General features: G+C 41.5%; 1 long non-coding RNA gene, 1 other non-coding gene and 1 pseudogene across 2 annotated transcripts; 2 read left to right on the forward strand and 1 right to left on the reverse strand.

Moving 5' to 3' along the window:
• Window positions 1-1,018: 1,018 nt before the first annotated feature.
• LOC104698855 (uncharacterized) lies at window positions 1,019-6,005 on the forward strand (annotated as a pseudogene).
• A 12,364-nt stretch (window positions 6,006-18,369) lies between these two features.
• LOC147942511 (small nucleolar RNA R71) lies at window positions 18,370-18,476 on the forward strand. Its single transcript, XR_015560576.1, has one exon. It is a non-coding gene; the product is annotated as a small nucleolar RNA R71 (small nucleolar RNA).
• A 1,443-nt stretch (window positions 18,477-19,919) lies between these two features.
• LOC147942512 (uncharacterized) lies at window positions 19,920-21,677 on the reverse strand. The gene is made up of 2 exons (XR_015558969.1): window positions 21,481-21,677; window positions 19,920-20,706 (listed from the first exon to the last, which is right to left on the reverse strand). It is a non-coding gene; the product is annotated as an uncharacterized LOC147942512 (long non-coding RNA).
• Window positions 21,678-25,813: the final 4,136 nt, after the last annotated feature.

The raw sequence follows: 25,813 nt of genomic DNA on the forward strand, positions 1-25,813 counted from the left end.
AGAAAATATTATATAATTCACATATACATATCTAGCCTGCTGTACAAAGAAAGTGTTCAACGTAGACATTTCTGGTAAACTTTGGACCATATATATTCATGGTTTTTTTTTGCCTTCAAAAGTCATGTGCATGCAGCCCCAACACAGAAAAAGTCACTGGCTTTGTCTAAATGAAGGAAACATGTATTATCGCGAGTTTATAATTTTGAAATTTAAGAAAAGTATGACTAAATGTCTAAATCATATGAAAATGTAATTTGATATTATCTCAAGGATTTATGCATTGTCTTTGTATCCAGCTTATATGTGTATGGATGTTAATTTATAAACGCACAGAATCAAATATGACGTGGATTCCATTGTTAGCAAAATAAGCTGGTAAGTAAACATTTTCCACCAATATCTATAAAAGGTTTATGGAATCACTTTTCAATTATGAATCTCCACACCAGTCACGTCTTGGCTCCCAAATTTCACTTTGGTACTTAGTATTTCTAAATAAAAGTTTGAAAATAGAAATTTACTAAATAAAATTTCTAAAAAAGTATTCCGTAATAATTTCTTTTTTGGAAATCATTTTGACGGTAGTTAGTCGAAAATCCACGAAGCCATATCTTATATATATAAAGCAAATAACCATAGAACTCTAATTATGTAATAGCCTTTAAAGTTTACATTTTTTAATATAAAATTCTGGCTAGACATACTTTTACCGTGGTCAACCAACTTTCTAACTATGTTTATCCAAATTTAGGTTATTTGTTGAGAGATGGACGCGATGGATCAAGCCAGATTAAGATCGACCATACATTTCATTAGCTTTTTTTATTATTATTAATAATTAGAATATATGAACAAATAAAAAACAAATATTATATATATATATATTTGTTGAACATTTTTACATTAATTTAACTGTTATTGTGTTATATGTATCTAAAATATAACTTTCAGTAATATATTATTTGTGAATAAAGAAAGTGTAGGAGTAGTTGATGGTTCAGTTGGTGTTGGTTCTATGGAGAGGGTTGAAGGAGAGAAGGATCCGGCGGTGGGTGTATCGGCAGATTTGGTAGTGAAAGTCACTTCGTCGATTCAGCCTGTGACAGAAGATCAGTCTAAGAAACGTTTGTTTCTGCAGGTTGCTACGAAGCAGGTTCTAACTCACCAGAAGTTTGTAATCTCGGAGATTGATGGACAGCCAAAGGTTGTTGTACCACGGGATGTCTTTGTTGATGCCAAGCCGCTTTGGGAAGACTTTGTGATTCGTAGGTTTCTCAATACCAAAACCCCTCATATTGGTAAAATTCACATGATTGTGAATAAAATTTGGCGTTTGGAAGATCAATCCTCTCTGATTGATGTATTTGAGGTTAATGAGACCACAGTTAAATTCCGTATTCGGCAAGAAGGCATGCGACATCGTGTGCTGAACAGGGGAATGTGGAATATCATGGATATCCCTATGATAGTCTCTAAATGGACTCCCTTTGTAGATCAACCAACAATGAAGTCCATTCCATTGTGGATTAAGTTAACCAATGTTCCACCTACAATGTTCACGGATAAGGGGCTAGGTTTTTTGGCAAGTGCAGTGGGGAAGCATATCCGGCTTCACCCTAAAACAGAGGCATGTGAAAGTTTTAATGAAGCAAGGATTTTGGTCGAGGCTGACCTAGCCAAGGAATTACCGAAATAATTTATTTTAACGGGGGAGGTTGATTCCACTGTCGTGTATTCATATCCTTGGTTGCCGCCTCGGTGTAGTTGCTGTAAGAAGTGGGGGCATCTTAGCACAACATGTTTGGTAGGATCAGCGGAAGGCTTAGAGGAACAGAGCTTCTCAGTCTCAGTGTCAGGTGAAGTGACTGCTCCTGCGGTTTCAACACCACAGGGTGTTCCTGAGGAGGGTAATGACCGGGGTGGGGTTAGCTCTACTGTCTTGGAGGAGGTTGCTGGAGAGGGAGAGGAGGGTTGGATTACACCGAAATCTGGTCGTAGTAGTCCGGGGAAACGCCCTGCAGATTTAACCTCTGTGTCGGTTTTTCTTCTTTCAAATTCATACTCAGTGTTGGGGGAAGAGGAGGATAATGACACGGGTCCTAGCCTCGTGGAAAAAGGGGATGCACCATTGGCAGATTCTTTAGCTGTTACGGTTGCACCAGTTTAACCAAGTCAACAACTAGAACTAGGCACGGGACCTACAGGAAAATTTCGTGGTGCCCGCCAAGAAGTACAATTGCGCCCATCTCTGCCTCGTCAGTCCAAAACAGCTCACAAAGTAGTTTCTAACCTTCTAGCTCCTTCTGTTAGGGATGCCCCTAAGGATCAGAGTGGGAAGCCTCCTTATAAACATTAATGTCAAGTTTTTTTTGGAATGTTTGTGGCTTAAATAAAATCTCTAAACATTCCGTAATTAAGCAGTGGGTAGGAGGAAGTGATTTTCTATTTGGTTGTTTGTTGGAGACTAGAGTGCGGGAGAGTAATGCTCAGAGGTTGCAGAGTAAGCTCTTTCGAGATTGGTCAGTTATGACGAGTTATGAACATAATCCACGAGGTCGTATATGGGTTCTGTGGCGGCCAGATGTGCGAATTAGTCCATTTTATAAGAGTGAGCAATTGATAACTTGCTCGGTGAGACTTCCAGATCAGGAGGAAGAGTTCTTTTGCTCGTTTGTATATGCTTTGAACACAGTGGAGCAGAGGAAGGTGCTTTGGCAAGAAATGCGACATCACTACGATTCTCCAATTATTCAAAGTAAACCTTGGATTCTATTTGGAGACTTCAATGAAACTTTAGACATGGCAGAGCATTCTCAGGTTGATGACCATCTGTTTGTAACAAGTGGTATGCAGGATTTCCAGGATATGACCAACTACTATTCTGTTTCGGATATGGTGTACCATGGCCCCCTTTTTACTTGGTATAACAAGAGGGAACATGATCTGATTTTGACAAAACTGGATCGAGTCTTAATAAACTATGCCTGGACAAGATTTTTCCCGCAGTCTTATAGTGTTTCTGAGGCTGGTGGCTGCTCTGATCATCTGCATTGCCGAGTTTTGTTGAAAGCTGACACTAGTGGTTCAACCTCTCGCAAACCTTTTAAGTTTATTAACGCTCTCACTGAGATGGAGGAATTTTATCCTTTGGTTGATGAGTATTGGCAAGCTACACAACCGCTTTTCTTGTCTACTTCAACCCTATTTCGCTTCTCCAAGAAGCTAAAAGGCTTAAAACCTTCACTCCGGCGATTGGCAAAGGACCGGTTTGGTTCTCTTGTAAAGCGTGTGAAGGAGGCTTATTCCACGTTATGTACAGGACAAAAGGCGACTTTGGATAATCCCTCTGTCCAAGCGATGGCGGATGAGAATGCTGCATACACTCGATGGGATTTTCTGCTCAGCTAGAGGAGAAATTCCTGAAATAGAGGTTTAAATTGCATTGGCTGCAGGTCAGCAATAAGAACAATAAGATCTTTCATCGAGCAGTGACGAATCGACAGTCTATAAATACCATCAAAGAGGTAGTTTGTCCAGATGGGAGAATAGCTGTGACGGAGGATGCGTTTAAAACTGAAGCAGAGAGACATTTTCGGGAGTTCCTTCAGTTGGTTCCTAGTGATTTTGAAGAGAGTCGGGTTGAGGATTTGGAGTAGTTGTTGCCATTTCGGTGTTCGAACTTGGATGTTCAACAGCACACACGAACTGTCACGGGGGTTGAAATTAAGAAAGTGTTGTTTTCGATGCCAAATGACAAATCACCGGGGCCATATGGGTTTACTGCTGAGTTTTATAAGGCTGCATGGGGGTTGATTGGGGCAGAGTTTTTTTTAGCAGTTCAGTCTTTTTTTGCTAAGGGTTTCTTGCCTATAGGTATAAACTCTACTATTCTTGCTCTCATTCCGAAGAAAACAGCAGTAAAGGAAATGAAAGATTATAGACCAATCTCTTGTTGTAATATTTTCTATAAGGTTATCTCCAAGATCCTTGCAAATCGGTTAAAGTTGGTTCTCCCTAAGTTTATATCCGGTAATCAGTCAGCTTTTGTTCAAGATCGGCTACTAATTGAGAATGTTTTGTTAGCTACTGAATTGGTGAGGGATTATCATAAGGAGTCAGTATCAGGACGTTGTGCCATCAAGATTGATATATCGAAGGCATTTGATTTGGTGCAGTGGAGTTTTTTATCGAAAGTTCTCACGGCAATGTGTTGTCCACCTACTTTTGTGCAATGGATCATGCTTTGTGTCACTACTGCTTCCTTCTCTGTTCAGGTGAAGGGTGATTTGGTTGGTTACTTTAGGAGTTCCCTTGGGCTTCGTCAAGGGTGCTCTTTATCACCATATATGTTTGTTATTTGTATGGAAGTGCTTACTAAGCTGTTGGATAAGGCCGCTGGTGCATGTCGTTTTGGCTATCACTTGTGTTGTAAGAATCTTGGTCTCACCCACTTAAGCTTCGCGGATGATCTAATGGTTCTCTCGGACAGGAAGGAGCGGTCGGTCGAAGGTATTGTGGCAGTGTTTGATGAATTCGCCAAACTTCGGGTCTCAAAATTAGTATGGAGAAGTCGACTCTGTTTTTGGCGGGGGTTCCTGCATCAACGGCTGATCAAATGTCTGCTCGGTTCTCTTTTGCTCATGGACAGTTTCCTATCCGCTATCTCGGCCTCCCTTTGATTACCAAAAAGCTTACCAATGCTGACTTGGCTCCTCTGCTTGAAAAGTTGCGGCAACGAATTGGCTCGTGGACAGTACGGACCCTATCTTTTGCAGGACGATTAAATTTTATATCTTCAGTCTTTTGGAGCACTTGTAACTTTTGGATGGCAGCCTACAAGTTACCAAATGCATGTTTAGCTTAAATCGACTCTTTCTGTTCCGCTTTCCTATGGTCTGGTGTGGAAATGAACAGTCATAAGGCGAAAGTGTCGTGGTCTTCAGTTTGACGGCCAAAGTCGGAGGGGGTGGGGGCTAGGATTTCCATCTCTTAAATAAGCTAACATTGTTGGTTGCTTGAAGTTGGTGTGGCGTCTTGCGTCACAAGGTAACTCTCTTTGGGTTCGATGGGTTCACATGAACCAGTTGCAGAACCAATCTTTCTGGTCAGTGAGCGACACTATGACTCGCAGATCGTGGATATGGCGAAAACTCCTGAAGTATCGAGATGTGGCAAAACCATTGTGTAGGATGGTGGTCGGCAATGGTGCGAAAACCTCTTTTTGGTATGATAATTGGTCTCCAATGAATAGGCTTATGGATATTGGAGGGGATCGTGGAGTCATTGACCTGGGGATTTCAAAACAGAGCACTTTGGCAGAAGTGTGGGATACCCATCGAAGGAGACGACATAGGCTACCTCATATTAATGACATGGAAGATGCTTTGCACACTCAACGACTACAACGTCGCGATGTTCCTGATAGTCTGCATTGGAAAAGCAAGAATGATATGTTCCGTTCTGGGTTTTCTACTCGAGACACTTGGAATCACATACGCACTACTTCAAACGTGGTTGCTTGGCACAAAGAGGTTTGGTTTGATCACGCGGTGCCCAAGTACTCCTTCTGTGTGTGGTTGGCGGCTCTGAACAAGCTATCTATAGGCGATCATATGCTTTGCTGGAACAGGGATGCGGATGGTACCTGTGTCCTATGCCACTCTGCTCTTGAAACTCGGAACCACCTTTTCTTTTCTTGTCATTATGCTACTGAGGTGTGGGGTGCTTTGGCCAAAGGGCTCTTTCGCACACAATACATGACCGACTGGGAGACAAATCTTACTTCTATCTCGAATCAGCAACAACCACGGGTGGAAGATTTTCTTCGACGATGTGTTTTCCAAGTGGTTGTTTACACACTTTGGCGAGAGCATAATGGGCGACAGCATGGAGAAGTCTCAACACCATTTCATTGTCTCATTAATTGGGCAGATAAGCAGATTAAAGCTCAAATTACTGCAATCGGAAAGCTCGGAGATCGACGGTATGATGAAGCATATTAAGTTTGGCTACAATCTCGACTGGATTAGATTAATCTGATGTAAATTTTTAAATTTATTTAGAAACTGTTGCACTAGTTGTAAAAACATTTATTTTTTTTTGAATATAATTTAACATTACGTTAAAAAAAAAAAAAGAGATGCAACAACACCTTTCTTAATTTTTTACCGCATTTTGTCACGTTTACTTCTTTATTTTTGATTGTCGAAAGTAGTCGCAGCGACCTTATACCTATCATTGACATTCGTATAGCAGTTTGCCTAGCTCTAATTTGTTTTGGACTAGCATTAGCAAACGATGAATGAAGAATGTTCCTAAGTTTGTTTTCTCGGTGCGTGCTCTCCTGTCATTACTTATTAGTCTGTAACTTCTTACTATAGTCAGTAGTCACGTACGTCCGTGGCGATACAAATCATTTTCTCATGTATACAGTACTTTCTCCTCAAATAATACACATTCATCGCTTTTAACAAATTATGCCTCTAGACAAATCAAATAAGAGTGAGAAGAGTAACAATAATTCTATTTTTTAAAAAACATTTGATAGATAAATCATTTTAGTTCCACTTTTATATACACATGAAAATGTCTATAAATACACGAAGGCCCACATTATCCAATCCTCAGTAACGCGCAATGAATATGATCGTGTTGCCAATTTGACAAACATTAGATTATTCACAATTATTGGGTTAAGGTTTGTGTTCGAAGCCACATAAATGGGAGCTTGTTGTATGAATGCGTAACGAGACATGCTTTGCGTCCATTTTATTCAATATAATGAATCATTAAAATTTAATAACTTTTTCTATTCGCGCATTTTTCTTTCTAATTAAATCCCTTAATCACGATAACAAGGCAAACCAATTGCATATTTTGTAGGAATCTTAACTATAAATATCAAACAAAATAAAACCAACCGTTTTAGCAGTTAAAGAGGTATCGATTCTATAGAAATGCCTTTAAGAGAATCATATTGTACCTCTATAGAATATATGTGTATAATGTTTTATATCTTTGACACTTTGACTGACACTTTGAGTAAAGTGGTTACTGTTTATATAATGGAATAATTCACTCCTATGTTATTATCTAATTGGATGTGATGGTACGTAAAAAATATATAGTTTTGATATACTTTCAGTGTGAAAAGGGTGGGTTTGCATTATTTACCTTTTAAGGAATGTAAGTGTATTTGTCTGGTAATTTGGGAGTGCAAAACTGTTCGGGTTGGATTTTTGTATTTCTTGCGTAATCAAAGATTTTGGACATTCAGTTCATAGTCTCTTTAGGTTCAAAATCAGAGTAGCTAAATTATCACTCTGTGTTGTAAATAGGATTGGAAACTAAGACAATTATCACTCTCCCACCATCCTCCCAAAACACTCCTCAAAGTTTTGATTTTGATTTTTTTTACCTTTTAGCTTCCAAAATGAAGTAAAAATAATTTAAGAAAGAAATCTGCAACACAATTCCATCTAAAATATTTTTTTAATTTAATTTTTATACAATCACCGGAACAAAATACCCAATACTCAAGTTTTACTGAAATCAGAAAAGAGGATAATATCTAGTTTAAAAAGAAACAAAATACACATTATAAAGAAAAAAGAATAGTATACTTAGATACAATAATAAATATAACGGTAGAAACTAGACATTAGTAAATAATTATTTATTTATTTATTTATTTTATTTTTTGTTCTTGATAAATTTTTGTTGTTAATAGTATGTAATATGTAAATTTGAAATTTTGATGGTAAAACATAAATATTATTAGTACAAATCACTTTAGTATTTGTACTAATAATATTGACAAGTTTGAATTCAGGATGTTTTTTAGTATTTGTACTAATAATATTGACAAGTTTGAATTCAGGATGTTTTTACTCCATAAAATCAGTTGTGCTGAAAACAATGAGGGGGTTGTCTACTGTCTTGTGTTACAACGATCTCCTTTAGGAATTCTGATAAACCTTCAGCAATATCAATACACTACCTGATCGTATTGTTAGAGAGTTGGCTTTTATGGGTATTCTACATTTTGTAATATAATATTTCGCACATATTTTGCTAGAAACCGTGTGGGTCCATTTAGTTTAAATATTTTCAAATGAAAAATTTCTATCGACAAGTGGTCCATTAGCCACCATATATGAACCTTTTGGTGGGTCGTCAATATCAAACACAACCGTATCCATTTTTAAAGGATCTTTCATATTCTCAACTGTCTTTTTGTGCAAATATATGTATCGTATTTTGTTTTCAATAACAAAAGTAATGCTATGATGCTATGAGTAAAGTAAGTTAGCTATATCTCCTGATGTTTTGTCGCTAGAAAGGTGGAAGACAATTTGTCCACAAAAAAGAATAATAACCGTAGAAGATAAGAGCTTTTGTAACAGAGGTTTATAGCTAAGGTTTTTACTCTTTTCTTTTTTTGATTAAAATTAAATAATAGATGGTGAAAATTATAAGAGTTTTCTTTTATTTATGATGTTTAAGAACCTCTAAGAGGCAGTGACGTGTTGAGTAGTAATTCGGTGAACCCATTAAAGAAAATGGAAAAACTGTTGTTTCGTTTCTTTTTCTTCCTCCTCTTATAGGGAAAAACAGTCAAAACAAGTTATGGAAACAAAAGTTTTGAAGAGTAGGAATATGGATATGGTGAAGTCCAATAAGTCTGCTACGGAGCAACGGTCGGATAAGAAGAAGGAAGCAACGAATGAAGCTTCCTGAGGTTGTTGCTAAAGCAAAAGCAATGAGCTGTTTGATGCCCTCAATCTCCTTTGTGATGATGACAAGTGTTCAAATGATTAGGGTTACATTGTCTCAGTCCTATGTATAAATAGATTCCTATCATCTTTGTATAAACTTAAGAGAGTATCCAATAAGTAAAATAAAAGAACTTTCTTCACATTATCTTAGTTCTCCATATGGTATCAGAGCCATGGCGTTGTCCACTGAGCTCTATTCACAACCAACATCGCAAATTGTGTCACGGTTAAGCTTACAGAAAGAAACTATTTGCTCTGGAAGTCTCAATTCGAGTTGTTTTTAAGTGGTCAAGGGGCTCCTAGGGTTCATCAATGGCTCCGCTCCACGTCCCGCTTCTACTACCAACGCTGACAACACTACCAATCAAGCCTACCATGCCTGGATCCGTTTAGACCAAGTTGTCAGAGCTTGGCTTCTTAGTTCGCTGACAGAATATATCCTCATTGAGGTTATCAACACAACAACATCTCAAGAGGTATGGAATTTCCTGGCTGGTCACTTTAATAAGGTCTTGTCTGCTAGGTTGTTTGGTCTACAACGGAAGTTGCAAAATACGTAAAAGAAAGAGTAACCTATGCTAGATTACTTGAAAGATCTTAAGAGTGTTTGTGAGAAACTTGCCTCTACAGGAAGTCTTGTTAGTGAGAGAATGAAAATACTTGCTGCTCTAAATGGTCTAAGTCGTGAGTATGAACTGATTAAAACTTCGATTGAGTTGGATGCTACTATGTCGCCTACTCTTGATTATGTGATTCCTCGTCTAACTGCATATCACTACCGCCTTATGTCTTACAAGGAAGAAACAAATGTTACACCTCACTTGGCGTTTAATACTCAGCGATTCGATGGTTCTTCGTACAACAACAGAGGAAGAGGAAAAACACAACGCTCTAGACGAAAAGGTGGATACTCCACCAGAGGTAGACGATTTCATCAACAAATTTCTTCATCCTCGGGTTCCTCAGACTATACTGCTGACAACAGAATTTTATGTCAGATTTGTGGAAACGAAGGACATGCAACGTTTAAATGTTGACATTGCTTTGACAATACCTATCAGTCACCACAACTCCAGGCAACTTTAGCTTCCATGCGTATCATTGATGTCATAGATCGCCACCTCTTAGTGGGTTTTCGACAGTGGTGCCACCGCGCATGTAACGCCCCGACCGCCACCTCTTAGTGGGCTCTATGTCCAATCCTAGTCCATAGGCCAATTTTCCTTAATGGGCCTCACACCCTATCAGTAGGCCCGTGAGCCCATCAATATCCGATGGTCGGTTTGCTACATCCGGCAGGCTTTAAAGACTTGTTACCTTCCCTACAAATCACCACATGATCTTTCCTTGTGTTTTGTCCTCACTCGCACAATTCCAACTGTCACTTCCTGGAAGGTCACCCATCCTGAGACTACTCTAGCATAAGCACACTTAACTGTGGAGTTCTCTCAGGACCCTTGACCGAAAAGATAAGTGTACTTTGGTGACATAGGTGGCCAAATAAATTCTTTTAACCTCTCCGCAAGTCTCTGAAACCGGGGTGTCACAATTTACCCCTACTAACAGATCGCAACGTCCTCGTCTGGGTTCGGCTTTGATACTACCGTTGTAACGCCCCTGAACCGGCTTGTGGCCGGACAAGCCACAGAACGCCCCGAAACGCCACTTCAAAAACGATCATCAACAGTCCGACTGAGGTTCAAGAACAAATTAGGACCCTTAGCCAGTCCGTCGGTGACGTTTTCGTCCACCTGGAACTTCACTTAGGCTTGCCAACCCTCGTGACATCTGATACACAGAGTTTTAAACCCTATTTTCCTACTGCAAGTGCACAGCAAAGAAGTAGTACTTAGGGGTCGAATCCCACGAAGACCAAGTTTTACTCTATGGTTCTATTGGTTCAATTTCAAGCTAAGACAATTCAAAGTTGGGTTTGTTTGGTAACAGTAACGCGATTAAAACGGTATAAAAAGGCAATAAGCAAAACACTAGATCAGGGCTAATTCTCGGGAATTTCAGAGATAGCAACTAAACAACTATTCAGGGCATAGATTAAGTACCAGTCTAGAACTCAAACATAAATATAAACTGATCCACTGTCGTGGTATCAATAACTCTATCTGATCGATTCTGTGCGGAAACGCGGAGCACGTGCTCAGACATCCGGAGCACATGCTCGGCGGTCCATAAACCCTAAACTGTCGTTTGAGCCCAGAATCGCAGACAAGCATTAAAGAACAGAAATGATAAGTTCACAAATCACCTACACATCAACTTTCGCAGGTCTAGGATAATTTGTTCACTAATGTGTTTTCTAGCAACCTATTACACTTTTGATGAATAGATAAACCTAGAATCATAGATTGGGTGATCAAATCAACCAAAGCATTAAGTCTAACAATAGTGAAGACAATCGATTATATAAAGCCCTATTTGTGTTCTGTTGCTAACCCATGAAACCCTTTTTGAAACCCCTAATCTAGCAAAGAAAACTACTCAGACATAGAGAAATGAATAGCCAACATAGATGAGAAATTCAATAGCATAAAAATATAAAAATCACAAGGGTTCAGAATCGCTTCTCTAACGTAGCCGCTCTTCCTCTCCCTCACAAAACGTCGCTCCCCCCAAAAACCAAAAGAAAAAGGTAAGTATCTCACCCGTAAAACCCTAGGTTAAATAGCATACAAGTAGAGAAAAATAAGGAAAGATTCCAAATTCAAATCTCCCTATTAAAAAACGATCTCAGCCTTCTTTCTCTCACAAAGGATCGCCTAAAATAAGGGGAATTAGGCAGGGAATCGGCGCCTAGATGCTTGCCACATGTCGTCATGAAACCGTAGAGTTGGGAGCATGTGCTCGGAAATTGGGAGCATGTGCTCCTGGGTCTAAAATCAGCTTTTCTGCTCCAATTCAACTCCTTTCTGCTCCGATTGCTCCTGCTGTTCCAATCCTTGCTTTTAGCTTCCTAGCGTCTTATTATAACCTGAAAAGGACTCAAACAACTACAAAACTATCAAATAAACGGGGTCAAAGTGAGTCAAAACCGTAACATATCAACTCCCCCGGACATAGATCTTTGTTTGTCCTCAAACAAACTCAAACCAAGCGCCAAGAGAGTCAAGGTGGGAACTCGCAAAAATCTCAGAAACCGTGAGTAGACCATGACCTGCAGACCACATGTGTTAGAACAAGCTATACCGATTCTCACCAAAAACTTCTCTAGCAAACATCTCCAAAACCAGAACCATAATTGGCAATCAAACCCAGAAAAAGATCACTTTCCAGACAAAGACTCTTTACATTCAATTAAAATTGGCGTGACCTTCTCATTAAGGGCATTAAGCTAGTGAAATCGAGGCTTGGTAGATAAAAGGCTGTTTTAATGGTGGAGCTATAGAGTGTTTAGGGGTTACTATTACTTCGAAAGAGATGCAGGATATCGCACAAAATGGTAAGGGAGAGTGGACTCATTGATGTCCACAACCTCTAATCACTCTCCTCTTCTTATCTTCTCAAACTCAGCCTCTTTTTTCTCCTCAGGGTACAACGCATGCTCGGGGGTGTGTAACACTAGCTCTGGTCCCTTTCCATCATCCTTCAACGTTTTTTTTTTTTTTTTTTTTTTTTTTTTTAAACATATGAAGGATGATGGGGGATCTTCTTCTGATATTTCCCCTGGAGCATGCGGACCGTATCCTAGGCTCTCTCTCTGCTCAAAACAACTCGCGGACTTGGATGTATATAATTTCGGAGCAGGTGCTCGCTGGATTGGAGCATGTGCTCTGTCCGTCCGGCTCTTTCCTCTTTGGTTCTCCAGCAAGAGCGAGTTAGAGATTGTGTCAGTCCTGCTCTCCCCGACCGTTTTGCACATAGCTGCACAGAATGAGAAAACAAAAATACAAGTGCAAATGGTTTAAAAGGAGGTTAGGCTCGGGGTGGGTACTAACTTAAAATGAGCTAGCTATTCAGGATCAGCAAGATTGGCAAAATGAATAAGAAGTCCTGAATATGTGACACGTTCCCTATCCTAATGCCCAAAACGAGAAGAATTTAAATCCGGTTAGATTCCAATAAAGTAGAGTCTAAGTCTTTCCGGTGAAACCTTAATGGGATGAAGCTTTTCTGGCCAGGAGAAGGGTCCGAATGTGAAGAGGTATTAGCTCGTCTCTGTACTCTTAGTTCTGCAACAATGGTCACTAGGAAAAACGGTCAAAATCACAAATGGTTAAAAACATCACAGATTTCGGTCCTAATTCCCATAAGTTTTGGTTCGACTCACATGACAAACTGACTCAACAAAAAGAAAAATAAAGAAAACAAATGTCATAGGTGACCCTCCCCCGGACTTACTTCACACCGTCTCTGGTGTGAAAATAAGCCAAAAAGAGACCGAGACAAGAAGAAACAAATCCTAAAAAGAAAAAGAAAAACTCAGCAATATATACCTGGTGGGTTGCCTCCCACCCATCGCTTGTTTTAAGTCATTAGCCTGACTCGAAAGCTCCTTAGGCAGTAGGAGGATCGCCTAGGGCGACGGTCTCACCCCTTGCATGCTCAGAGACAGCACGATACGGCTTCAGCCTCTGTCCATTCACCACAAATTCTCCTCCTTTTGTGTCCAGCAACACAACAGCCCCATATGGTCTAATCTCCTTGATGGTGAAGGGTCCGGACCATCGTGATCTTAGCTTTCCGGAAAACAGTTTCAGCCTAGAGTTGAACAACAAGACTTGATCATTAGGAGCAAAGGTCCTAGTGAGGATGCGCTTGTCATGGTAGGCTTTGGTACGCTCCTTGTAGAGTTTTGAGTTTTCATAGGCGAGGTGCCTAATCTCCCCTAGCTCATGCAGTTGCATCTTCCTCCTTTCATGGGCGCTCTTAGTGTCAAAGTTCAGCATTTTCACTGCCCAAGCAGCCCTGTACTCTAGCTCAACAGGAAGGTGACACGCCTTACCATACACCAAGTGAAACGGTGTAGTCCCCAGGGGTGTTTTGTAGGCGGTTCAATAAGCCCATAGAGCCTCATCTAGCTTCTGAGACCAATCCTTCCTTGTTGTGTTCACTGTTTTTTTGCAAAATGCTCTTAATCTCCCGGTTAGAGATCTCAACTTGGCCGCTTGTTTGTGGGTGGTTGGGGGTGGCGACCTTGTGCCTCACTCCATTCTTCTTGAGAAGACTCTCAAAGACCTTGTTAATGAAATGCGATCCACCATTGCTAATGACTACCCGTGGGACACTAAACCGTGGGAAAATAACCGACTTGAACATCTTGAGCACGGTCTTTGCATCATTATTGGGGCTGGCCAAAGCTTCTACCCACTTGGACACGTAATCGACATCCACCAATATGTACTCATTGCCGAATGAGTTCGGGAAAGGTCCCATGAAGTCAATTCCCCAAACATCAAATACCTCAACCTCCAAGATGAAATTCTGAGGAATTTCATTCCTCCTACTGATGTTCCCTCGTCTCTGACATGTGTCGCAAGTAGACACGAACCGCTGCGCATCTCTGAACATGGTAGGCCACCAATAACCCGCTTGAAGAGCTTTGGACACGGTTTTGAAAGTAGCAAAGTGTCCAGCATAGGGTGAGCTATGGCAATGAAACAAGACTCCAGGAACCTCCTCCTCAGTCACACACCTCCTGAAAACACCATCCGAGCAATGCCTATAGAGGTAAGGCTCATCCCAAAAATACCGCCTTATGTCTTTTAGGAACTTCTTCTTCTTGTTCCCCACAAACTCATTAGGTTCTTTCTCTGCTGCTAGGTAGTTTGCATACTCTCCAAACCAAGGAAAACTCGGCTGTTTGTTGGTATCGATTGCTTTGCACGGGGTTTTCGGAGCATGTGCTCCCAGGCGGAGCATGTGCTCGGCGGGATCAAAGATGCCGATCGAGTAAACATGTTTTTCAGGAAGGCTATCATCCAAGGGTAGCTCTTCTTCTATTCTCATTCTTGACAAGTGATCTGCAACTCCGTTCTCAATACCCTTCTTGTCTTTAATCTCCAAGTCAAACTCTTAAAGCAACAAAATCCAACGGAGTAGCCTTGGTTTTGCATCCTACTTGGTCAGTAGATACCTCAATTCTGCATGATCAGTGTGAACAACCACTTTGGAACCAACAAGGTATGATCGGAACTTCTCAAAAGCAAACACAACCGCTAAAAGTTCTTTCTCGGTTGTAGCGTACTTGCACTGAGCCTCATCCAAGGTGCGGCTGGCATAGTATATCACGTGCAGCTTCTTGTCTTTTCTCTGTCCCAGAACCGCTCCCACGGCATAATCACTCGCATCAGTCATGACCTCAAAGGGAAGGTCCCAATCAGGCGGTTGCACAATCGGAGCGCTAACCAAAGCTCCTTTGATCGTGTGAAAGGCTTCCAAGCAAGCAGAATCGAAATCAAACTTCACTTCCTTACACAACAGCTGGGTAAGTGGTCTTGCTATCTTGGAGAAATCCTTAATGAACCGTCTGTCGAAACCGGCGTGGCCAAGGAAACTGCGGATCCCTTTTACCGAATTAGGCGGTTGTAAACTCATCATCACCTCAACCTTGACTTTGTCAACCTCAATCCCCTTTTCAGAAATCTTGTGTCCCAGCACTATCCCGTCTCTGACCATGAAGTGGCATTTCTCCCAATTCAGCACCAGATGTTTGTCTTCACACCGCTGCAACACCCTGCACAAATTAGACAAACAAACGGAAAAGGAGCTCCCATAGACGGAGAAATCGTCCATGAAAACTTCCATTATATCCTCAATCAGGTCAATGAAAATGGACATCATGCATCGTTGGAAGGTCGCTGGTGCATTGCACAAGCCAAACGGTATTCAGCGGTAAGCAAAAGTGCCGTAAGGACATGTGAATGTGGTCTTCTCTTGATCGTCGGGATGGATTGGGATCTGAAAGAAACCTGAATAGCCATCTAAGAAACAGTAGTAAGGATGGTTAGCTAATCTCTCAAGCATTTAATCAATAAACGGCAAAGGAAAATGATCCTTACGGGTCGCAGCATTAAGTTTTCTATAGTCTATGCACATGCGATGTCCCGTAACTGTCCTAGTAGGAATCAACTCATCCTTATCATTCTTAACCACTGTAATTCCACCTTTCTTAGGGACTACATGAACTGGACTAATCCAGGAACTATCAGAAATAGCATAAATTACACCCGCATCTAAAAGTTTCATTATCTCTTTCTTAACAACATCCTTTATATTCGGGGTCAACCTCCTCTGATGTTCTACCGAAGTCATTGATTCATCTTCTAGATGTATCCTATGCATGCAAAGATCTGGTGAGATTCCTGGGATGTCATCTAGTGAATACCCTAGAGCCTTTCTATACTTCCTAAGTTCACAAAGGAGCAAAGCGGTCTCTACATTGTTTAGTTCAGAGTTCACTATCACGAGGTATGTAGAGTTAGGACCTAGGAACGCGTACCTTAGCCCGGCTGGAAGTGGTTTTAGCTCTACCTTTGGAGCTCTTAACTCGCTCCAAGGACCGTCCGCTGACTTTACCGGAGCATGTGCTCCGGAATCCGGAGCATGTGCTCTGGAATCCGGAGCAGGTGCTCCCTCGGCGGATTCCTCCCCTGATTGGTTCTCATCGTCTAGGCTGGCGTAAGCTACCAGTTGCTGGAACCGTGTACCTGCATCCAAAATGCGTGTAAAACCATCAGCTTCCTCATTCAAGAATCCATACTTACCCTCTGCCTTTGTCAAGGCAACCTCCAACGGGTCGAGAGTGAGAACTTCATCGGTAACCTCATGTGCAACCTCTGAACCATCATCAACCACAAAAGTCTGACCATCTATCATTGGTTTCTTGAGCAGCTTATTCATCTCAAACCTTGCGATCATATCCCCCAGCTGGAGATCGATCGCTCCCCCTTGCACATCTATAATCGCACCAGCTGTGCATAAGAATGATCTACCTAAGATCAGGGGGTCATGTGGTTCTTCTTCAAGTTCCAGAACCACAAAGTCTGCTGGTATAAGCGTGTCCCCTATCTGGACATGTAAATCCTTCAACACTCCTATGGGGCGCTTGGTGGATCTATCCGCGAATACTAACGAAATCCGTGTAGACTTGAACTTCGTGTATCCCAGCCTTTTAGCCACTGAATATGGCATAAGGTTCACACTGGAACCTAGATCACAGAGGGAGTTTGCAAAAATCATTTTACCGATTCTCACGGATAAGACAAATCGCCCTGGATCATCTCTCTTCTTTAGCACTTTGTTTTGCAGCACAACACTGCACTCTCTTGAAACCATCATCACGTTCTCTTCCTCTGACACTCTCCCAGAAACTAACGCTTTCACATATCTCTTCAAAGCAGGTATCATCTGAACAGCATCAGCTAGGGGTAGTTTTACCGTCAATTCTCTCAACATCTCCTTGCACTTTGCATCCTCCAAATCCTTGCGAGACTTCTTAGGAGGAACAGGGTAAGGAACCATAGGGGTGTACACGCGTGCAGGAGGTACCTCAGTAGGAACGGTCTGACCGGGAGTCGGGAGCACGTGCTCACTGGGTGGGAGCACATGCTCGCCGGATGCTTCGGCTTCTTTTTGACTCAACGGTGGAGTCTCAGCAGCATGTTGAGGAAGGTATTCTTCAGCAATACCCTTGCCCTTGTCAAGCCTAGCGGATGGTGCTTCTCTAGGGGGTAACTTCTTTCCTCCCCTTAGCTCAATCGCATTGACATACTCGTTCCGCGGGTTTGCTTCCCCTTTTCCGGGCAGAGTCCCAGGAGTTCTTTTCACGGCTTCAGCAGTCTGTGCAACCTGAACATCAAGCTTCTTCACATGTGACATTACTGCCTCATACTTCCCATTAAGGTCATTGTACATGGTATCGACCTTAGCGCTGATTTCCACTGAAGCTTTTTGTTGATTCACCAAGAGTTGTTGCATCATGTTTTTCAGCTCATCCTGAGAGCTGCTAGCAGATGAACATCCCAACTGCTGGTTGGTGAAAGGCAGTGCTTGCTGAGCGCTTGTATATGCCTGCTGGTTCCCCCCTTGGAAACGGTTTTGAGTGGGCACAAACTGTTTGCCTTGGAAGTTGTTTGAGAAGGTTTTTTGATAACCCATCTGATTCTGAGCTCCTTGCTGCGGATACACCTGATCCTGAGGATTCTCCACGTTGGTGCTTCTATAGGATAAATTTGGATGGCTTCTGTAGTTCGGGTTCAAACCCCTGTTCTGCACAAAACCTTGCCCACTCACATAATTAACCTCCATCGTTTCATCCTCTCCATCACAAATCTCCTGAGCTAGCGGCATGTCTCCGGTCTCATCGACAAAATGGACAGTTTTCTGGCTCCCCTTCAGAAGAAGGTTCACCTTGGCTGTCAACTCGTCAATCTTTTGCGTATCGACACTGCTGACCTTCACGGACCTGTTATACTCAGGAGCCTTGTTGCTGGAGCTTGCAGCTAGGTTCTCAATCAACTGATATGCTCCTTCCTTAGACTTTGTCATAAAATCCCCATTGCTGGCCGAGTTGAGAGTGTTTCTGTAGTCCCAGTTAACTCCATCATAGAAAATGCCCAGAATCTGTTCATCACTGAATCCATGGTGCGGACACTCTCTACGGTACTCTTTGTACCTCTCCCAAGCCTCGCAGAAGGCTTCTCCAGTGTGCTGTTGGAACGATGAAATCTTGTTCCTCAGGGTAGCGGTCTTAGCCTTGGTGTAGAAATGGTCCAGAAACGCCGATCTACACGGTTCCCATGATGTCAGAGACCCAAGTGGCAATGACTTCAGCCAACGTGAAGCTCTATCCGCAAGAGAGAAGGGAAAGAGCTTCCACTTCAGAAAGTCTGGCGGTATCCCATTTGAACCAGTGGTGCTACATATCTCCTTAAAATTCTCGATGTGGTCCATCGGAATCTCAGCTGGGAGACCGTGAAATAGGTGCTGCTTTACTAGAGAGATCATCTGTGGCTTGATCTCAAAATCTTGTCTCTGGATGGTGGGAGGAACAATCGCCGCTCGGTTGGTGTAGAACACATGCGGGTTGTCCTTGTCCCCAATGGACGGTTGTGGCGGCGCGGCTCTTTCGTGTTGAGCACGGAGCAACTGCCCCAATTGTTGTCGAAGTTGCTGCAACTCGGCAGCCATATCCTCATTGTTTCTGTTGTCACCCATGTTGACGGATTGAAACTTTCTGTTCTTGCGGTTTGTTCTTTCTGCCAAAGAGAGCTCTGCGGCTGACAAAGCAACTAGTTCTTCGGTGTTGTTTCTTCTTGTAGATCTTCTTGACATGCACCTGAAACACACGCAAAGAAGAAGCAGAAAGACAAATCAGTAAGGTCTTAGTCTAGTAATTTCGCCGAAAACCAAAGGTAAAAATTTGGTCCCCGGCAACGGCGCCAAAAACTTGATACACAGAGTTTTAAACCTTATTTTCCTACTGCAAGTGCACAGCAAAGAAGTAGTACTTAGGGGTCGAATCCCACGAAGACCAAGTTTTACTCTATGGTTCTATTGGTTTAATTTCAAGCTAAGACAATTCAAAGTTGGGTTTGTTTGGTAACAGTAACGCGATTAAACGGTATAAAAAGGCAATAAGCAAAACACTAGATCAGGGGTAATTCTCGGGAATTTCAGAGATAGCAACTAAAAAACTATTCAGGGCATAGATTAAGTACCAGTCTAGAACTCAAACATAAATATAAATTGATCCACTGTCGTGGTATCAATAACTCTATCTGATCGATTCTGTGCGGAAACGCGGAGCACGTGCTCAGACATCCGGAGCACATGCTCAACGGTCCATAAACCCTAAACTGTCGTTTGAGCCCAGAATCGCAGACAAGCATTAAAGAACAGGAATGATAAGTTCACAAATCACCTACACATCAACTTTCGCAGGTCTAGGATAATTTGCCCACTAATGTGTTTTCTAGCAACCTATTACACTTTTGATGAATAGATAAACCTAGAATCATAGATTGGGTGATCAAATCAACCAAAGCATTAAGTCTAACAATAGTGAAGACAATCGATTATATAAAGCCCTATTTGTGTTCTGTTGCTAACCCATGAAACCCCTTTTGAAACCCCTAATCTAGCAAAGAAAACTACTCAGACATAGAGAAATGAATAGCCAACATAGATGAGAAATTCAATAGCATAAAAATATAAAAATCACAAGGGTTCAGAATCGCTTCTCTAACATAGCCGCTCTTCCTCTCCCTCACAAAACGTCGCTCCCCCCAAAAACCAAAAGAAAAAGGTAAGTATCTCACCCCTAAAACCCTAGGTTAAATAGCATACTAGTAGAGAAAAATAAGGAAAGATTCCAAATTCAAGTCTCCCTATTAAAAAACTATCTCAGCCTTCTTTCTCTCACAAAGGATCGCCTAAAATAAGGGGAATTAGGCAGGGAATCGGCGCCTAGATGCTTGCCACGTGTCGTCATGAAACCGTAGAGTTGGGAGCATGTGCTCGGAAATCGGGAGCATGTGCTCCTGGGTCTAAAATCAGCTTTTCTGCTCTAATTCAACTCCTTTCTGCTCCGATTGCTCCTGCTGTTCCAATCCTTGCTTTTAGCTTCCTAGCCTCTTATTATAACCTGAAAAGGACTCAAACAACTACAAAACTATCAAATAAACGGGGTCAAAGTGAGTCAAAACCGTAACATATCAACATCCCATGTGTTGAGCCGACTTGGACAAAGTCTATATCAGTTAAGACTCGCATGATTAAAAGATACCTGAATGTATTAATATATATAAGGAGTTTATTATAAACGGTTACCAAAAAGATAATATAGTTCGAGGATAAGGCCTAGTGCCAAAGATCGGTACATAATAAAATATACTTGATTTTACAAAAATACACACAAATCTATTTTGGGTTCCTATCGTTCACCACGTCTTCTTATTCCCTCTAGGGTTTCCTGCAAGACAAAATATTATCATAAGTAATCTAAGATTACTTAGTGAGTTTCAGTGTTCCCTGTACAACATTAGTTTACCCCAACCCCAAACCCCAAAATGACAATCAATCAAGCAAGCAAGCAACAATCACACAAGCACTCAAGCAATCAACAAACAATCAGAGATAGCATGCAGAAGATAATGAGCTAAGCAAATAAATCTAGCAAGCAATCAAAGCAACCTCAATTAAACTTGAAATAAAGAAATACAATTTTAAACAAGTTTTTCATTTATTGGCCTAGTATGCTTCCTCCCCTCATCACATATGTGAACACCCGCGCTGCAACCACAAAGGCATGCAACCGGAACATCACTTAATGCCACACCGTTATGTAGACAGCTTCAGCCAGGGTAGCGAGCCCACTAACCTCCGAGCTCTTCGTGCCATTCATGCAACCCATAACATTAGGAGATGAACGAGGCTGCATGATGGTACGAATTCACCATGAGGACAGCCATACCCAAGTCTTAATACGCTTATGGCCGGTCGGACTAACTGTCCCAAATGCCATGCATTAAGACCCTTAATGTCGATACCTTGAGTTTATATGGTTTTTATAACACATAAGTTTTTAAGTATCCTAACCAATTTTTAACCTCTCCTGCACATGCATTTAACCAAAAAAATCAAGCAAGAAATTCAAGTAAAAATGCAAAAATATGCTCATGCAAACCGTTTACTAGATGGAAGTCTTTAGTCTCCATCTAGTTCGGTGAAATGTGCCTGAACTCACAGAAAAACCGGCGATCTCTTAGGCTGAGTGGTCAGATTCTCTAGGTGACGTTCTTCTCTCAGCAGCACTTCAGATCCTTGAACAGCTCTTTGGTTGCAACGAGTTCCTTCTCGAAGCAACCCTCTAGATGTTCGATAGTCTTGATCTTGCTCTCTTCCTTCTTCTCTCTTTTCTCTCCTTTCTCTCTCTTCTTCCTTAGTTGAAAAATGAAAGGAGTGGGCGTGTATATATAGTGAGATGGGCGAGATTTACATGCAATTGCATGATCAACACATGTCCTCTTCTTCTTTTACTTAAGCGGACAAATGGCGAGAGAAATTTGCATGTACAACACTTGGCGGAGTGAAGCGTAACACTTGGCAACACAACCAACACTTGGTAAAGACGTGCAACACTTGGCGGAGGAATCTTTCTTGTCCCCCACTTCGTCCATGCATGCGACATTGCAGGTTCCGCATCCAAGCCAAAGACTTAACAAGTGGCGTAAAGGTAAATTTTGTCTCCCTTTTAATTTAGCATGAAATTATATTGGGCAGACAAGACAAAGAATTTTTCATGCGCCTTTAGACAAACACCCACAATTTCCAGATTTTTGTCTCGTCGGTCAATGGTACCGCGGTACAGCCAATGGTACGTGGTACGCAATTTGGTACGTGGTACGGTCCATGGTATATGGTACGGTACACGGACTTCCTTCTTCTAGCTCGAACCTTCTTCTTCCTTGGACTTTTTAAGACTTTCCATCGAATGAAAACTTGTTTCTGTCGATCATCCATCCTTTGGCTCGATGGTAGGCGCATCCGGCATTGGACATTGGCCAATTATCGAACCATCAACCTTTCCTCTACACTTCTTCAATAATTCTTCTATCTTCTTCCCTTGCCTTCTTTCTAAGTTATTTTCATGTCCTTTGGTAAGGGGTTCTTATTAGGATTTTACCCTGTAGTGAGGGTCACTACACTGAATTGTGACACCCTAGTTTCAGAGACTTGCAGAGAGGTTTAAAAGAATTGATTTAGCCACCTATGTCACCAAAGTGCACTTATCTTTTCGGTCAAGAGTCCTGAGAGAACTCCACAGTTAAGCGTGCTTATGCTGGAGTAGTCTCAACATGGTTAACCTTCTGGAAAGTGACTGTTGGAACTGTGCGAGTGAGGACAAAACACAGGAAAAGATCATGTGGTGATTTGTAGGGAACGTAACAAGTCTTTAAAGTCTCCCAGACGTAGCAAACCGACCATCGTATATTGATGGGCTCACGGGCTTAGTGAGAGGACGTGAGACCCATTAAGGAAAATGAGCTTATGGACTAGGATTGGACATAAGACCCACTAAGAGATGGCGGTCGGGACGTTACACCGCACTGTCACTAGTTCTCTGGGTCACTTGCAATCATGTCAATACGCTCGTAGTGACACTATCATGTTTGGAGATGGAAACTTCTTGCCTATCACACACACTAGTTCTATTATTCTACCAACAACATCAAGTAATCTACGACTTAAAAATGTTCTAGTAGTTCATGGAATTGCAAAATCCTTGTTGTAGGTTTCTAATCTTTCAAGAAATTATCCTTACTCCATTGAGTTTGATGCTGTTGAGGTTCTTATTAAGGAAAAGGCAACAAAGAAGCTTCTCACTCTGGGTCGACATCATAATGGACTGTATGCGCTCAAGGATCCACCGTTCCAAGCATTCTACTCATCAAGACAACATGCAGCGTTTGATGTGGTGTGGTATAGACGTCTTGGACATCCTAACATCAAGATCTTGGAGCAGTTAGTGAAGAATAAAGCCATTGTTATCAATAAAAGTACCAAGTAGATATGTGAGGGACGTCATCTTAAGAAAAGTAAGCATCTTCCTTTTTCAGATTCTCAGTTTGGGCCATTAGAAAGGATTCATTGTGATCTTTGGAGTCCTTCTCCTGTTACATATGGTCAGGGCTTCAGATATTATTGACAATTAGTCTAGATACTGTTGTTTTTATCCCCGTTCTCAAAATTGCTAGGTGTTAGTCGGGCGGTGGGGGAGGGCCTAGCGATTAATCGGAAAATCGGGGACTAGTTTTAGGGGTTTTATATACATATATCTATAATAAGTTTAAACTGTAACATATTTCCAACATCTGAATGTAGTCTAGTGGTTTGTGAAGGAGCCTATGGGTTAATTAACCCGAGTTCGAAGCCTGGAAGTCTGATTTTGAGTTGTTAGATCTGAGTTATAACATACTTTTCTTGATCAAAACAGACAAAAAAAGTTTTTTTTTCCCGATTTTTACTCCGATTTGAGTAAACTCGCGGCGGAGCTTTGCCGTCGACCGATTAACCGGCGCCTAAGCGGCCGCGGCGGCCACATTTTGAAACAGGGGTTTTATCCATTGAAAAATAAATCAGATTTTTATTCAACATTCTGCAAATTTCAGAAGCTTGTTGAAAATCAGTTTAGCTGCAAAATAAAAAATTTTCATTGTGATGGTGGTGGTGAGTTCACAAACAAATCGTTTCCCAACCATCTGAGTCAGTGTGGAATACATCAACTCATTTCCTACCCCTACACTCCTCAGCATAATGGTCTTGCAAAGAGGAAACACAGACATATTACTGAACTGGGTCTTTCCATGATGTTCAGCAGCAAAGTTCCTCATAAATTTTGAGTTGAAGCTTTCTTTACACAAAATTTCCTGAGAAATATTCTTCCTACTACTGCTGAAAATCAAAGTACCCATGAGAAGATCCATAAAGCCCCTCCAAGTTACATAGCTTTGAGGACATTTGGCTGGACTTTCTATCCAACTCTCAGGGACTATGGTGGAAACAAATTTGATCCAAGGTCCCTCCGATGTGTCTTCTTGGGATACAACATCAAATACAAAGGCTATAGGTGTTTATATCCACCTACAGGAAGAATCTATATCAGTCGACATGTTCTATTCAATTCAATGAAACTGAGTTTCCATTCTCTGATGTATATCAACATCTTCGTAACGAAGGAGGATCAAAGCTTATGCAAGCATGGCAACAAAGCTTCCAGTTTCATCAAACACCGCCTGCTCAGAGTCAAGCTCCTTCACCCCCTGAACGAAGTCAAAACCTGTTTTGGATGATGATTTTCCTCCTTTGAGTCGCACAACGTCTATATGAGCTCCCATAACTTTAGCTCTTTCACACTTTCCAATGAAAATCCTGCGGTGGTTCAAGAGTGCCTTGAGCGTATAACAAGCAACGAATTTGTCCATATTGGTGATGATGCTCTTGTTACGCCAACTGGATCAGAGTCCCATTAAAATGAAGACACAATATCAACAAAAACTGCAATGATTCTTACGTACCAAAGGGAGAACCAAAGCTCTCAGTCAACGCATCCAATGAAGACAAGATCATAAGTAGGAGTGCGAAAGCCTTATCCCCGTTAGGCCTTACTTACTCTTAAAACCTCTCATCCAGAACCCAATACAGTAAAATAGGCAAAGAATCAAGAGGGATGAACTGATAAAATGACTGAAGAGATTGATAACTGTAAAGAAACAAACACGTTCTGCTGGTACCACCTGAACCAAATATGAATAACATTGGATATAAATGGGGTTTTCGAACAAAACTCAAGGCAGATGGTTCCCTATATAGGTTGATGGCTAGACTAGTGGCTAAAGGGTTTCATCAGGAAGAAGGAGTTGATTTTGAAACCTATAATCCAGTTGTAAGAACCATTACTAAACGTCTAGTTCTTCATGCAGCCACAATAATACAGTGGGAACTGAAGCAGTTGGATGTTAAAAACGCTTTTCTACACGGTGATCTCACTTAAGATGTGTACATGTTCCAACCACGAGGATTTGTTGACAAGACCAAACCAAATCATGTTTGGAAGCTTCATAAATCCCTCTATGGACTCAAACAATCACCAAGAGCCTAGAATGATAAGTTTAGTACATTCTTACTGGAATTTGGTTTCTTTTATAACATGCATGATCCTTCTCTGTTCATATATGATAGAGGATCCGACATGATTCTGCTACTGCTCTATGTGTATGATTTGGTCATTACTCATATAAATGTAACCCCCCGACCGCCACCTATTAGTGGGCCCCATATCCAATCCCAGTCCATGGGCCCGTTTTCTTTAATGGGTCTCACGTCCTTTCACTAGGCCCATGAGCCCATCTATATTCGACGGTCGATTTGCTACGCCCGGGAGGTTTTTAAAGACTTGTTATAGTCCCTACAAATTACCACATGATCTTTCTTTGTGTTTTGTCCTCACTCGCACAGTTCCGACAGTGACTTCCCAAAAGGTTACCCATCCTGATACTACTCCAGCATAAGCTCACTTA

This window comes from Camelina sativa, chromosome 6, assembly GCF_030686135.1.
Source record: "Camelina sativa cultivar CO46 ecotype springtype chromosome 6, ASM3068613v1".
In the NCBI taxonomy this organism is placed as follows: Eukaryota; Viridiplantae; Streptophyta; class Magnoliopsida; order Brassicales; family Brassicaceae; genus Camelina; species Camelina sativa.